Source organism: Chrysemys picta, chromosome 12 (genome assembly GCF_011386835.1).
Source record: "Chrysemys picta bellii isolate R12L10 chromosome 12, ASM1138683v2, whole genome shotgun sequence".
NCBI classification, from domain to species: domain Eukaryota; kingdom Metazoa; phylum Chordata; order Testudines; family Emydidae; genus Chrysemys; species Chrysemys picta.
Window position 1 is genome coordinate 29,414,766 of NC_088802.1, and position 16,694 is coordinate 29,431,459.

Below are 16,694 nucleotides of genomic sequence, written 5' to 3' on the forward strand. Positions count from 1 at the left end.
GCATGTCCCACTCCCAGCACTGTGCGGAGAACCAGCCCCTCATCGGAGCGCTCTGCTCACCAACAGTCTGGACGGCAGGCTCCTTCCTTCCCCCACTGCCTCTGGCTGGGCTGGTGCCTCAGGAAAGCTCAAGACCCTCCAGCCTGGGAAGCCTCTCCACCTCTCAGCTAAGCTCTGGAGTGGGGGGGAAGTGATTTCCATCCTGTTCACTCCCCGACCCTACAGGCTCCACAGTCGACCCCCAGGCAGGAGCTTATCATCCTCTTTACCTGCCCCCTTCCCCCGCCCCAGCCCTGGGTCCTGCCCCCAGGGACCACAGGGCTGCTCCATCCCCTATGCACCCTCCTCTGCTGGTCAGGTTCGCTGAAGCCCCTGCAGTCAGGTTCCCTGGGCCCTGGTGCACAATGCATCCTTAGGGCTTAAGCCCTTCCTGCCTGCACTGTAGCCCAGGGAGAAGAGGCGGCTGGGTTATGTCAGTGGCCAGCAGCAGCCTGGAGGTGTTAACTGCCTTTCGACACTGTGCAGGCAGGAAGGGACAAGCTGCTTCCAGTACAGGGGCGATGGGGTGGAGGGGGAGAGAGCAGCTCTGCAAAGACATGGGTCAGGTCATCCCTCCCTCGCCCCTCTTCCCTGCGACTGGAAGCAGCTCTCGTCCCTTTCCTCCTGCACAGTGTTGAAAGGCTGCTGCTGGCCACATTCTGGTGTGAACCCTGGCAGAAATCTGGGAGGGGGGGAGGGGCATGTGACCCTGTGTGCCCCACCACGTGTTGCCTCGAGAAGATGCGGCACCAGATACCAGGAGAGATGGGACCATCCCAGGGGCCCAGCCAGGCATGGGGGGGCAGAGTGCTGGGCAGGCAGGGTCGGGTCGGTTGGTCACCCCCCCATGTGAGAGAGGTGTACAGGAGTGTGTGTGTGTGTGTGTCACCTCTCCCCCTGTGAACCCTAAACCCTTAAAAATAAGAAGGAAAATTAAAAGAATCCAACTAGCAGTATTTCTTTTTAACAGGGGCTCAAGCAACTTGATGTTAATTTGAATGTTTGTACTGCATAGTTCCAATTGATTGCCATTGAACTCACTTGAATATGAATAATTTTACCAGGTGTCCCGTATTCAGCATAGGGAAATATGGTCATCCTAGGGAAAGAGTAAACTGGATGAATTTCAGACCAAAAGCTAATTTGGAAAGTTAATAAGTAATAGAGTCACAGAGTTTAAGACCAGAAGAGATGACTGGATCCTCCAGTCTGACGTTCTTGAGAGGAGATTGAATAAAAATAATCTCTCAGTCTTAATTGTCATAGTGATAATAAAGAGAAATAAAACATAAGAAAAAGGAAATGCCTAACAAACAATATGTGTATTTCTGTTTAATTTTTAGGCAAATGGGATACAGAAATTGGTAAGTGTCATTATCCTTCCTCTAACAAGACATTTTTTGGTACCAAATTGCATCCTCATGTCGGAACTTGTTTAATTGTTGTAGAATTGTTTGCTTTTAAAATTAACTTTTACAATTTTGTTGCAATATGAAACCTCTATTTCTGTTTGCTTACTTGCTTTTTATTATTATTCTTTTTTTGGGGTGGGGAGGTTATTGTAATTTTATAAAATATGGTGAAAGACTAAACTGGATAAATTTCCCATGAAGAGCTAATTTGAGAAATTGTTAAGCAATAGAGTCACAAAGTTTAAAACCAGAAGGGAGCACTGGATCCTCTCGCCTGACATCTTGAAGAGGAGCTTGATTCCTGTCAGCCTTCACTGTCATATTGATGATAAAGAGAAATAAAACATAACAAAAGGGAAACACCTTACAAAAATATGTATTTATTTCTGTTTAATGTTTAGACAAACGAAATAAAGAAATAAGTAAGTCTCATTATCCTTCCTCTGACAAGAAACTTTTTGTACGAAAATTGGATCCTCACATGGGAGTTTAATTGTGATGGAATTGTTTGTTTTCAAAAGTAGCTTTTAAAATTGATGCAATATGAAACCTTATTTTTGTTTGTTCGCTTGCATGCTTTTAAAATTATTATTATCATTCTTTTTGGAGGGATGTGGGGTTGTTTTGTAATGTCACTTTATAAGATGTGGGGAAAGAGTAAAGTGGATACATTTCATACCAGAAGCTAATTTGAAAAACTGATAAGCAATAGAATCACAGACTTTAAGACCAGAATGGACCACTGGATCCTCTAGTCGGACATCCTAAGAGGAGGTTGAATAGAAATAATCTCTCAGCCTTAATATTCGTATTGATGATAAGGAGAAATTAAATATAAGAGAAGGAAAACTCCTAACAATATATATATTTCTTTCTGTTTAATGTTTAGGCAAATAAGATATAGAAATTGGTATGTGTCATTTTCCTTCCTCTGACAAGAACTTTTTTTGTACCATATTGGATCCTCATGTAGGAGTTTGTTTAATTGCTGTGGAGTTGTTCACTTCAATTTTGTTGCAATATTTATCCTGTTTTTGTTTGTTTGTGTGTGTGATTTTAATGATTATTCTTTTCTTGGTGGGGAGTTAGTGTAACTTGATAAAATTTGGGGAAGCACTAAATTGGATAGATTTCGTACCAAAATTTAATTTGAAAAACTGATAAGCAATAGAGTCATAGAGTTTAAAACTAGAAGGGACCACTGGATCCTCTACTCTGACATCCTGAAGAGGAGCTTGATTTCTCTCAGCCTTCACTGTCATATTGATGATAAATAGAAATAAAACATAAGAAAAAAATGAAATGCCTAACAAAAATATACATTTATTTCTCTTTAATGTTTAGACAAACGAGATAAAGAAATAAGTAAGTCTCATTATCCTTCCTCTGACAAGAAACTTTTTGTAGCAAATTGGATCATCTGGGAGTTTGTTTAATTGTGGTGGAGGTGTTTGCTTATAATTTAACTTTTAAAATATTTGCAATATGAAATCTTTTTTGATTATTTGATTTCTTTCTTTCTTATTGCTATTATTAATTAATTAATATTAATTATTATTAATAATTATTATTATTTGGGGGGGCATGGGGGTTTCTTTTTTAATATAACTATAAAATGTGGAGAAAAACTAAACCGGATGAATTTTAGACCAATCGCTAACTTGAAAAATTGATAAACTATAGAATCATAGAGTCACATAGAATCTATGATTAGAGTCTATAGAATCTATAGAATCATAGCGTTTAAGACCAGAAGGGATGACCAGATCCTCTAGTCCAGTGGTTCTCAACCAGGGGTTTGGGGCCCCATGGGGGTCCGTGAACGAGTTTCAAGGAGTCCACCAAGCATGGCTGGTATTAGACTCACTAGGGTCCAGGGCAGAAAGCCAAAGCCCCACCACACAGGACTACAGCTCGGAGCTACAAGCCCTACCACCTGGGGCTGAAGCCGAAGCCCAAGCAACTTAGCTTTGTGGTGCCCTCTGTGGCATGGGCCCCTAGGCAGTTGCCCTGCTTGCTACCCCTTAATGTCAGCTCTGGCTTTTATATTCAGAAAAACAGTTTGGCCATGAGTTTTTATACCATGTTGGGGTGAGGGTGAGCTCAGAAAGAAAAAGGTTGAGAACCCCTGCTCTAGTCTGATCTCCTTAAGAGGTAAAATAATTCTCTCTCAGCCTTAACTGTCATATTGATCATAAAAGGAGATAAAACATAAGAAAAGGGAAACACCTAACAAACAATACTTGTATTTCTGTTTAATTTTAGGCAAACAAGATATAGAAATTGGTAAGTGTCATTAACCTTCCTCTGACAAGAAATTTTTATACCAAATTGAATCCCCATGTGAGAGCTTGTTTAATTGTTGTGGAGTTGTTCACTGTTAAATTTAACTTTTAGAATTTTGTTGCAATATGAAACCTCCTTTTGTTTGTTTGTTTGTTTACTGACTGTTTATTATTATTCTTTTATTTTGTGGTGGGGGGATATTGTAACATTATAAAATGTGGGAAAAGACTAAACTGGATAAATTTCCCACCAAAAGCTAATTTGACAAACTAACAAGCATTAGAGTCCTAGAGTTTAAGACCAGAAGGGACTACCGGATCCTCTAGTCTGACATTTTGAGGACATGTTTGATGTCTCAGCCTTCACTGTCATATTGATGATAAAGAGAAATAAAACATAAGGAAAGGGAAACACCTAACTAAAATATAATAATTTTTAGACAAAGGATATATAGAAATTGGTGTCATTATCCTTCCTCTCACAGGAAATATTTTGTACAATATTGGATCCTCATGTGGGAATTTGTTTAATCGTTGTGGAGTTGTTTACTTTTAAATTTTTCTTCTTTCTTATTCTTTGGGCTTTGGGGGTTGTTTTATTAATATAACTTTATAAAATTTGGGAAAAGACTAAACTGGATTAATTTGAGACCAAAATCTAATTTGAAAATTTGATAATTTTGAGTCACAGAGTTTAATAGCCAAAGGGATGACTGGATCCTCTAGTCTGACCTCCTGAAGAGGAGGTTTAATAGAAATAATCTCTCATCCTTAATATGATATTGAAGATAAAGTGAAATAAAGGGATAAATACAGTTTATTAACAGGGTCACAATATATCTGCTACAGAACTTCTGCATCATAGCACTGTTGCTGATCTTTGCTTAGTTGGAAATTCAACTTTAATGCATCCCACTGATCTAGAATGCACACACAACAATCATAACCAGTGAATACTGAGACTCGCCAATGTCTCTGATGAGGTCAGAGAACATGCAGGGAGGAATAACATTGTTAATTAACGCTGTGCATTTTGTGCGATGCAGACTTACATCTCTCTTGAAAGCTAATCCGACAAGTTCCCCAAGGTTAGGGTGACCAGATGTCCCGATTTTATAGGGACAGTCCCAATTTCTTAGATAGGCTCCTATTACCTCCCCCCCTCCCCCCGTCCCGATGTTTAATACTTGCTGTCTGGTCACCCTACCCAAGGTGATCCATGGAACTAACCACTGAGTGGCAGGCAATGTAGCAGGCCCATTTTAGCTCCGCTTGGTGCATTGTGGTTGAAGGTTTTGATACTGTAAAACCAACATCTGTCAGGTGCATAGAAGAAAATGGTGTTGCATTTCTTATATGTTTGTTAGTCCCTGCATGTTGCACAAGATCTGCATGATGTGCATGAACCAGGGCTACAAAATTTGCATGGTGCTTTACTGTCATCAACAACCACAGGCCTGAACCCATCTTTCAATTCCTTTTCTTTTCCCCATGCCTTTCTATATTTTTTCCCATACTTTGCCCATTTTCTTGGCAACATACTGGTCTTTCATTGGCTGAGCCTCAAAATGGCGTCCAAGCGTGCCTAAATTGGAGCATGATAGGATGCGTCAAGTGGGTTGGCCAAAAAGTTCACAAATTTCCCCCCATCCACTGTCACGGAGTCACCGGGTGATGCTCCAGAACTACTCCATACGAAGCCAGTCAGGACTCTGGGGGAGCATGCCTCCTCTCTCTGAGCATACTGTCTCCAGGGCAAGAAGCTTACACAGCTTCAATCTTCCTGGGTCTGACCCTGGAGCATCAGCATCCCCCTTTCACACCGTGGGCTTCCCACAGCAAGTCTGCACAGGCGGGGCTCCTGGGGAAGCCAGAGGGCCCTCAACCCCAACTCCGCAGTCAGACGCGACTCTCAGCCAGCATAAAACAAAAGGTTTCTCCGTCAACAGGACCACAGCGTAGAACAGAGCTTGCTTTACAGACATCAGTGACTTTCAGCCAAGTCCATCTTGGGAATCCTGGCCCAGACGCCCTGGATTCCCCCTCTTCCAGTCCCCCCACACAGACTACCAGGCTCCATCCACCCGACCTTCGACACCCCCCCTTCAATCCCCTCCTCCTTCTCTTTGTCTTGCTTCCCAGGGCAAAGGTGTCACCTGGTTGCACCCCCCTCCTGGGTCTCAGATTACATAGGTGCAAATAGCTGGGCAGTCTCACCTGCCCTGAGGGCCTCAACAAAATCACACACTCAATTCCCACCACCTAAGTACTGGTGCAGTACACAGGGTAACTAAGGTACACACAGTATTAGTATAGGACAGTAAGACTCACATGCAACATAACAAGATGAATAAAACCCCACTTCGTCACATCTCTCCCTCCTCTGAGACTGAACTGAGCAGGGCCACTTTAGCCAGTGGCCTGGGGAAGTTCCGGCCCCCCTCTCTGGGACAAAGCATCAGCTATAACATTGGCACTCCCCTTAACATGGACCACCTCCATGTCATAATCCTGAAGCTGGAGACTCCACCTCAGGAGCTTGGCATTGGCCCCTTTCATCTGGTGTAGCCACGTCAGGGGTGAATGTTCAGTGTACACAGTGAAGTGCCGCCCAAATAGATATGGCTGCAGCTTTATAAGGGCCCATATCATGGCCAGACATTCCTTTTCTATGGCTGCATAATTCTGCTCCCAGGGCAGCAGCTTCCTGCTCAGGTACACGATGGGGTATCTCTCCCCCTTTCTGTTAACCTGCATTAGCACCACACCCAGACCTGTGTTTGAGGCGTCACTGAACACCATAAAGGGCTTGTCAAAGACCGGGTTTACCAGCACCGGGCCCTTGACCAGAGCCTCCTTCAGAGCACAGAGAGCCCTCTGGCACTGCTCGGTCCAGACCACCTTATCTGAATTATTCTTCTTACATAGCTCAGTGATGGGTGTGGCTATGGAGCTAAACTGGGGCACGAACCTCCGGTAGTAGCCTGCCAGCCCAATAAAAGCCTAGACCTGCTTCTTAGTCTGGGGAGTGGGCCAATCTCTGATCACCTCCACCTTGGCTGGCTATGGCTTTAGGCAGCCGCCTCCCACTTTGTGGCCCAGGTATATCACTTCTGACATCCCTGTTACCAGATTTGCCCCTTACTTTGGAGTATGCTCATTTATTCGAGTTACTTTTCTGGGGAAGGGGATTCTGTAATCCTATCAATGTACTGCTTGTGTCACTTGTGTTTTCATATGGAGCTCTACTTCTTTTCTGCAAGTCCCCTCCCAATGGAGCTATCCTGTAGGACCTAGGTTCCCTAGGGCTGGGTTACTCCAGCCCCAGAACCGAATGAACACCCACACACCCACACATACATTAACAGAGCAGGTCTGAGCAGACTGGGTCAATCAGCACTGTCAAGCTGATCCCTTATATGTCTCTGGACTCACTGGGCTGGAGGAAGCAGCACTTTCAAGCTGTCTCTCCTTATATGCCCCTGGACTCCATGGATTGGGTCAAGCAGCACTTTCAAGCTGTTACCCTTATGCGTCCCAGATTCAGTACATCCCTATCCCCACTCTCACAACACAATTGTACTGGCAGTAACCTACTTGATGAGCAAACCCCACAGTATTTTGGGCGCTGCAGGGATCTTTAGCTTAGGTAAAAGAAGCGTTGCTGTAGAGTGAATGGGGGAAGCTAAAAACACAAAAGAGTAAAGTTCAGCAAGAAAGAGAGAAGCAACCAACTTAACCATAAAAGTTATTTATTGAATAATAGCGATAACTACACAAGGAGAGCTAAACCAACATAACATACATTATTAAAGGTTAATACCTAAGGTAGAAAGAAAAACAGAGAGAGAGAAAGAGGGGAGGGGGAATCTCACCCACTCCATGAGGCTTGAACTGGTTGGGGTTCCCAGGTGATGGTGCTAGCGGAGAGTCCTGAGTGCTGGAGACAGACAGAGCCCCTAGCACAATCAGTCAGGAGAAGATGGGTTCCAGTGGAACTGATACCTAGTTTGGATCTAGCATCAGAACCCTGACTAGAGGGTGAGTAGGGATTTTTGTAGAGAAATTACAATTGTTCAAGGGAGAACACTAGATTTGTTTATAGGTAAGCTGATGACTCAAGGGTTTTCTTTAGGCTAGACAATAGGAATTGATCACTCTTGGCTATGGGTGGTGTTTTCTTCCAGGGAGCTCACAATGCAACTAGGCTGCTTCAGTATTTGGATATTAATTAAGGATTCATTACTAGAATTGGTCTGTTAATTGCTGAGCTGGGTGTGTGCTGACATAGGTTCATTAGCATATGGAGCAGAGATTCCCATGATGCAGTGCTTCCCTGCTTTTTCTGGTCCCAGAATTCAGTGTGGTTCTCTGTTCTCCATTCTGTATGTAAATTGAGATGTCTTCCTGTCCCATCTTTCATGCAGATGAGGCTAGGGGAGTTGTCTCTGCTCTCCATTCTGTATGCTAATGGAGATGTCTTACTCTTGTCACCCTTGTCAGGAGGGGTTTAGGTGTGTCTCCCAACGCCCTTCACTGCTCTCTGCAAGTTTTTTCCTCTGATGGGTTTTGGTTTAAGCAGAGGCTGGGGGGGGGGGGTGTCTTTCATGAGTCAGACTGAATACTGCACTCTGGTTCCCCAAGAACACAGAGGTGTCTGGTATCACCCCTGGTACCCAAAATTGGGCCAGCTAGTAAGCTTAAGGAGGACTAATGACCCACCAGAGTTTGGACTGTGATGGGTTGGATCACAGAAACCCCCTTGGGAGCTGCCACCTGATGTGCAAAGACTACCCCTGCTTCTGTTTTCCCTGCCAGCTCAGAACTCCAGCACCCTGTCTTGCTGAGCCAGACACTCCCGTCTGGCTCCAGACACAGACCCAGGGTCTGAATCACTTGTCCCAAAGCTGCAAGTTTACCTGAAAACAGCTCACAGTAGTGTGCTTGTCTTTAGCACTCAGATGCCCAACTCCCAATGGGGTCTAAACCCAGATAAATCCGTTTTACCCTGCATAAAGCTTATAAATTGTTCGCCCTCTATAACACTGATAGAGAGATATGCACAGTTGTTTGCTCCCTCAGGTACATACTCTGAGTAAATTACTAAATAAAAAGTGATTTTATTAAATACAGACAGTAGGATCTAAGTGGTTCAAAGTAGTAACAGACAGAACAAAGTAAGTCACCAAGCAAAATAAAATAAAATGCGCAAATCTATGTCTAATCAAACTAAATACAGATAATTTCCTCACCAGTTCCAGAGCACTCCCTTTTACAGGCTAATCTCCTTTTAGCCTGGGTCCAGCAATCACTCACACTCCCTGTAGTTACTGGCCTTTGTTTCAATCTCCTTCAAGTATCCTGGGGGGGGGAGGTTGGTGGAGAGGCTCCTTCTTTAGCCAGCTGAAGACAAAATGGAGGGGTCTCCCACAGGTTTAAATAGACTCTCTCTTGTGGGTGGAGACCCCCCCTCCTCCCTCCTATGCAAAGTCCAGCTCCAAGATGGAGTTCTGGAGTCACCTGGGCAAGTCACATGTCCCTGCACGACTCAGTCCTTACAGGCCGAAGCCATTGTCCACATGGTATCTTGCATGTCTCCAGGAAGACTACTTATGTGGATTGGAGCATTCCAAGATGCATTATTCTCCAAGTGTTTCCTGATCAGGTACTTAACCTGGCGAATTCCTTCCTAAAGAAGCTGACCAAATGCCTCCCAAAGCTTACTTAGAAACCAAGCAAGCATACAGCCCATATTCTTAACCTCAAGTAGAAAATGATATATATATGTACAAATAGGATGAATAGATATAGTAGACCATAACCTTTACGGAGATATGTTACATGGCACAGGCAACATAAAACATATTCCAGTTATGTCATAAATACATTTATAAGCACCCCCTCCCCTTAAAGCCTTATGGGGTACACTGTCACAGGTGTCTTTCATGAGTCAGGCTGGATACTGCACCCTGGTTCCCCAAGAACACAGAGGTGTCTGGTATCATCCCTGGTACCCAAAATTGGGCCAGCTAGTAAGCTTAAGGAGGACTAATGACCCACCAGAGTTTGGCAGAAAGCAGCATGTTTATTATACTGATAGCTAAGCTCAAAAGAAGGGGGGGTCACACTCACACTCGCATACTCACGACAGGAACGGCACTGGAGATGTCAGGATCCTTTAAGGTAAGTGTCCCACAGCACAGTGATGGACAGTGTGATGGAGGTCAGTCTTCCCGAGGCACGATGAAATACAACGGAGCAAACCACGGCCAGGCAGTCTGGGCGAAGGGCCTTCATGGGAGGTACAAGCTTGAGAGTGCACTCCTGAGCACGTGGCCCCTTCCCCTTTTAAGGATCTGCTCCTCATGGCCTGTGACTAGAGATGACTTGGCCGCATCTGGTTGGTCACACTCCACCTCGTCCAGTGTCCATGCATTGGGTGTGTGATCGCTGCCTAATTAGAGTCCCAGACACCTTGTCTACCTCGGAGCTCTTCTGATCTTCCAGCTGTTCAACCAGCCCATTCATCCCACAAGCATTCCAGGAGAGAAGGGGAGGGGGAAAGCCACTTCACAGGTATTCAAAAAGGGAGAGGAGACAAAAGCGGGGGGAGTGTAACAGACCTTTTGAGCAAACAGGTTATACATAGCATAGTCATACAGAGCATACAGATCACTGCTGCTCCTACAACAATCCCCACCTTGCACTTCCCAGCTTTTATAGTCAGACCTGCATCCCTGAGCCGGTCCAGCACTTGTTTAACCTGGGACACATGCTCCTCCCAGGTCTGGCTAAAAACACAGATATCAGCAATATACACCAGGGCAAAATTCTCCATCCCCTTGAGTAACTGGTCCACCAGGAGCTGGAAGATGACAGGTGCCTCCTTTAGGCCAAAAGGTAGGACCAGGAACTTGTATAACCCCAGAGGGGTGATGAAAGCAGATTTCAGTCGGGCATCCAGATCCCAACGTACTTGCCAGTAGCCCTTGGTGAGATCCATAGTAGTAAGATAACGAGCTGCCCCTAGCTTGACTAGAAGCTCGTCAGGCCTAGGCATAGGGTAGGCATCAAACTTGGTGATGGCATTAAGCCTCCGGTAATCCACACAAAACCGGATTGGCCCATCCTTCCTGGGGATCAACACCACAGGAGCATAAGCGATGAGTTATATTCCCACGTGGTGCCCGAGCACCAGCAATATTCAGAGCCCAGGAGCCCAGCTCCACCAATATTTGGGGCCGGGTGTCCCTCCTGACCCCACCTGCCACCGCCCCCCTTGCACCTCCTCCAAGTGTCCCCCGGCCCCCGCTCGCCTTTCCGGGGCCCTGGAGCAAAGAGTCACTGTCTCTTCCATGTTTCAGAGTAGCAGCCGTGTTAGTCTGTATCCGCAAAAAGAAGAACAGGAGTACTTGTGGCACCTTAGAGACTAACAAATTTATTAGAGCATAAGCTTTCGTGGACTACAGCCCACTTCTTCAGATGCATATAGAATGGAACATATATTGAGGAGATATATATACACACATACAGAGAGCATAAACAGGTGGGAGTTGTCTTACCAACTCTGAGAGGCCAATTAATTAAGAGAAAAAAAATTTTTGAAGTGATAATCAAGATAGCCCAGTACAGACAGTTTGATAAGAAGTGTGAGCATACTTACAAGGGGAGATAGAATCAATGTTTGTAATGGCTCAGCCATTCCCAGTCCTTATTCAAACCGGAGTTGATTGTGTCTAGTTTGCATATCAATTCTAGCTCAGCAGTCTCTCATTGGAGTCTGTTTTTGAAGTTTTTCTGTTGTAATATAGCCACCTGCAGGTCTGTCACTGAATGACCAGACAGGTTAAAGTGTTCTCCCACTGGTTTTTGAGTATTTTGATTCCTGATGTCAGATTTGTGTCCATTAATTCTTTTGCGTAGAGACTGTCCGGTTTGGCCAATGTACATGGCAGAGGGGCATTGCTGGCACATGATGGCATATATCACATTGGTAGATGTGCAGGTGAACGAGCCCCTGATGGTATGGCTGATGTGATTAGGTCCTATGATGATGTCACTTGAATAGATATGTGGACAGAGTTGGCATCGGGGTTTGTTACAAGGATAGGTTCCTGGGTTAGTGGTTTTGTTCAGTGATGTGTGGTTGCTGGTGAGTATTTGCTTTAGGTTGGGGGGTTGTCTGTAAGCGAGGACAGGTCTGTCTCCCAAGATCTGTGAGAGTAAAGGATCATCTTTCAGGATAGGTTGTAGATCTCTGATGATGCGCTGGAGAGGTTTTAGTTGGGGGCTGAAGGTGACAGCTAGTGGTGTTCTGTTATTTTCTTTGTTGGGCCTGTCTTGTAGGAGGTGACTTCTGGGTACTCGTCTGGCTCTGTCTCTTCCATGCAGCTCCATGCTGCCTCCCTGCAGCAACTGCTGCCACAAGGTCCTAGTGCCCCCCATCTCGACTGGCAGGGCAGACTGACTCTGAGCCCCAGAGCTTGCTGCTGCTGGCAGGGAAAGGGCTGGGGGGAGTCCTCCTCTCTGGCCCCTGTCCCAGAGCAGCCTGCCTGCATCCCAAACTCATCCCCAGCCCTGCCCCACCCCAGAGCCCACACCCCCAGCCAGAGCTTTCACCCCCCCCACACCCTAACCTCTGCCCTAGCCCTGAGCCCCCTCCCACACCCCAAACACCTTATCCCCAGTCCCAGCCAGAGCCCTCATCACCCCACACCCTAACCTCTGCCCTAGCCCTGAGCCCCTCCCACACCCCAAACCCCTCATCTCCAGTCCCAGCCAGAGCCCTCATCCCCCTGCACTCCGACCTTCTGCCCCAGCCCTGAGCCTCTCTAACACCCCAAACCCCCCAGCCCCAGACAGAGCCCTCACCCCTCACACTCCTACTCTCGCCCTGAGCCCCTCCCACACCCCAAACCCCTCATCTGCAGCCACACCCCACAGCCCTTACCCCACAGCCCTCACCCCTGCACCCCCCCTCTGCACCCCCTCCCATCCCCAAACTCCCTCCCAGAGCCTGCACCCTGCACCCCAATCCCCTGCCCCACCCTAGGGCCTGCATCCCAGACCTCCTCCCCCACCCCAACTCCCTCCCAGAGCCTTGGGCAGGTGGGGGGTGGAGTTTTGGAGGGTGGAGTTTGGGCGGGGGTGGGTTCTGAGCACCACCAAAATTTCTACAAACCTGCCATCCCTGCACAGGAGAGGCCCAAGGGCTAGAAGACTGTCGGATCACCCATAAAGCCAGCATGTCCTTGACCTCTCTCTCCAGGTTCTGGGCTGTTTTCCCAGTGACCCAGCATGGGGAGCATCTTACAGGAGGGTGGGCTTCGGTCTCCACCTGGCGGACAGCCAGGTTAGTGAGCCCAGGCTGGTTAGAGAAGAGCTGATGGCAGGAACCCAGCACCTCTTGGATTTCTGCCTACTGGCAGTGGCGTAGCCAGGTTCTAAGAGCATGGGGAGCGAACATATAAAAACAGGCACCACCCACTGCAAAGCAGCGAAGAAAAAAAAGAAAAACTCAAGTCTTGTCGCCGAAGACTGAAGAACCCACCGTGCCGAATTACCCACCACCGAATTGCCGCCGACCCGGAGCTGCCTGTGGGAAACCTGCACTGGATTAGTCCTCAGCCAAGCAAGATAGCAGGCGCCCCCCAGCGGGCACAGGGGGGAGTGTCACCTGGCTGCCACAAAATGACGGGGGGGGAGCAGGAGAAGCACCGGCCGCAGGAGCCGCCGCCGCAAGATGCACGCAGTGGAGCCCGAAGTGAGTGCCGCCCAAGACCTGGACGTGCTGGGAAGTGCCGAGTGAGTGCTCAGAGGAGCAGCCACTGCTCCCGGCAGCTGGAGCCCCGGCCCCTCCCCCTGCTCCTCCCCTAGCTGCGCTACTGCCTGCTGGGCAGGGGTTAGCTGGTCTGAGAGGGGAATTGATTCCAGCAAAGGGCCGGCCTGTCTCAGGGGGTCATCTCCCTGTTCCTCCCACTGGCCACACACGGCCAGTACCAAATTCTCCCTGTCAAAGTACAGCTTGATACCCTTTAGATATGTCTATACGTCCAATTAGCAGCCTTCTTCTTGCCAACTTTTGTGAGCAGGGCCTGCCTCTGGCTGAGAGCTTAACTTTGCTTTATGTTAGCGAAGTCTTGACCATTCCTTTGGTTCAGGCCTCAGGCCTCATACCAGGCCTCCGATACCAAGGGTTTATGTTTCAGGGCCTCATCTTACTACACTGGGCCCTCTTGCTTCCCCGGGAGCCCCACCTGTGTGGACTCGCTGCGGGAAGCGCACGGTGTGGAAGGGGATGCTGAGGTCAGATACAGGAAGGTTGAAGCTGTGTAAGCTTCTTGCCCTGGAGACAGTATGCTCAGAGAGAGGAGGCTTCCCCAGAGTCCTGACTGGCTTCATATGGAGTAGTTCCAGAGCATCGCCTGGTGACTCCGTGACACGTGGTGGGATCAAATTGCACCCCATGGACAGAGAATCGTGCAGTAAGTGACTGGGGAGCAGTAAAACAAAGGGGGATTAGCGAGAGATGGGTGTGCTGGAGGCTCCAAGAGCTGCGGTTCCAGGAAGCGGAGGAGCCTACAGCTTAACCCCGAGAGACAGTGGACCCCTGAGAAGGGCTGTGGTACTGAAGGGGTTCCTCCCAGGGATTGTGGGGAGCCGAGAGCACACAGGCCTGTGAGTCCGTGACCACTTGGGAACAGTTGGGAACAGTGTGAAGATGGCCTATAACCATCTCCTTAAGAAGAACATTGTAGAGCTGTGCAGAGAGAGAGGGCTGCGCTTTGGAAGATTCACCAAGGCATAGACAGGGTCAAAAAGATAATATGATGGGTAGACTTGTTTGTTCAACCAACATGTACCAGGAGAGAAGCAGCACCCCAACACGCAGCGGGGTTGTACCTGGTGGTGAGCTGGAGCCGGTTCGCACCGGTTAGCAAGAACCGGTTGCTAAATTTAGAAGCCGGTGTAGAACCAGTTCCTAAAGGGGCGGGCAGGTGGGCAAACTCCGGTCTGCGGGCCACATCCGGCCCACGGGACCGTCCTGTCTGGCCCACCTGAGCTCCCAGCTGGGGAGGCCAAGGCTCCCCTGGCCCCTCCCCTGCTTCCTCCCCGTCTCGCAGAGCTGCTGGAGCCCTGGGGGAAGCGGCGGGCTCCAGCGGCTATTTAAAGGACCGGAGTGGCAGAGGCAGCTGGAGCCCCGGCCCTTTAAATAGCCCCTGGAGCCCCCTGCTACCCCAGGGCTCAGGGGGCTATTTAAAGGGCCCGGGGCTCCCCTGCTTCTACCGCCCCGGTCCTTTAAATAGCCGCTGGAGCCCTGGAGTAGTGGCGGCGGGGCTCCAGCGGCTATTTAAAGAGCCGGGCCAGTAGAAGCAGCGGGCGCCCCGGACTTTTTAAATAGCCCCCAGAGCTCCACTGCTGCTACCCCAGGGCTCCAGCAGTGGGGTTCAGGTGGCAATTTAAAGGGCCTGGGGCTCCCAGCAGGGGCTGCTGGGAGCCCCAGGCCCTTTGAATTGCCCCCTGGGGAAGCCGGGCCACCCCAGTACGGTGCACCGGCTCTTGCCGGTACGCCGTACGGGGGCATACCAGCTTACTTTCACCTCTGGGCAAGGGGGTGGGGCTGCAAGCTCCAGCGGCTGCGTGGCATCCTTACACAGCAGCATGGTAACGGGGCCAGCCGGGGCTGGGAGGAGGGATTGGATAAGGGGTAGGGAGCGGTTAGAGGGTGCGGAGGTTATGGGGAGGCAGTCAGGGGATGGAGAACTGGGGGGTTGGATAGGCGTGGGAGTCCTGGGGGTCTGTCGGGGTGGTGGTGGATGGGGTTAGGGCAGTCAGGGGACAGGGAGTGGGGCGAGTTAAGTAGGGGGTGGGGTCCTGGGGGGCAGTTAGGGTGGGGGTCTTGGGAGGGGGTGGTCAGGGGACAAGGGGGGGGTTGATGGGTTGCGGGTTCTGAGGGGGGCAGTCAGGGGCAGAATGTGGGTTGGGGTCGGATGGGTGGGTGGCAGGGGGGAGACAGGCATGGGGGGTTTGTACTCACCACGCGGTTCCCGACCGGGTCTTTGGTGGCACTTTGGTGGCGGATCCATCACTCACTCCGGGTGAAGGACCTGCCACCGAAAACCTGGAGTGAGTGAAGACCCCCCTGCCACCGAAGTGCCGCCGAGGACCCGGTAGGGAACCGGTTCTTAGGATTTTGGGAGCTCATCACTGGTTGTACCTCGATGTGTCAGGAGTGATGTGTAACTTGTTTGTACCTGTGTATAAGAATGTATAAGTGGATGTCTTTGTCCAGCCTAGGAGGCAGTGGAGAGTCCTACCACTGACTGAGCTGCATCCATTGTCAGGGAGCACATATGTACTAGCACAGGGGTCAGCAACCAGCGGCACGTGTGCCAAAGGCGGCACGCGAGCCGATTTTTAATGGCACACTGCTACCTGCCCCCTGCCGGAGTCCCAGCCTCACTCAGCCCCCCCACCCCACAGCTCTCTCCTACGGGGGCAGGAGGCAGAAGCTTGGTCCTGCCAGCAGCCAAGCTTCCCCCTCCCCTGCTTCTTCCCCCAGCGTGCTGCTTTCCTGCCCCTCCTCCTCTCCTTCCTTGCATTGATCAGCTGATCGCCCTTGTGAGGGGGAGGGGGAGAAGCGGAGCCGCAGCGTACTCACTGCTCCGGGGAGGAGGCAGAGAAGAGGTGGGGACGGGGCCCTGGGGAAAGGGGTGGGGATGGGGCATATCCCCTCCAGCCCCCTGCCGTGAGCACCCTCACGAGCTGAGCACCCCAGCCCTCTGCCCTGACCCCTGAACCCCCCAACACACACCCAGCCCTCTGCCCTGACCCCTGAACCCCCCACACACTCAGCCCTCTGCCCTGACCCCTGAACCCCCCCACACACCCAGTCCTCTGCCCTGACCCCTGAACCCTCCTCATAGAATCATAGAATCATAGAATATCAGAGTTGGAA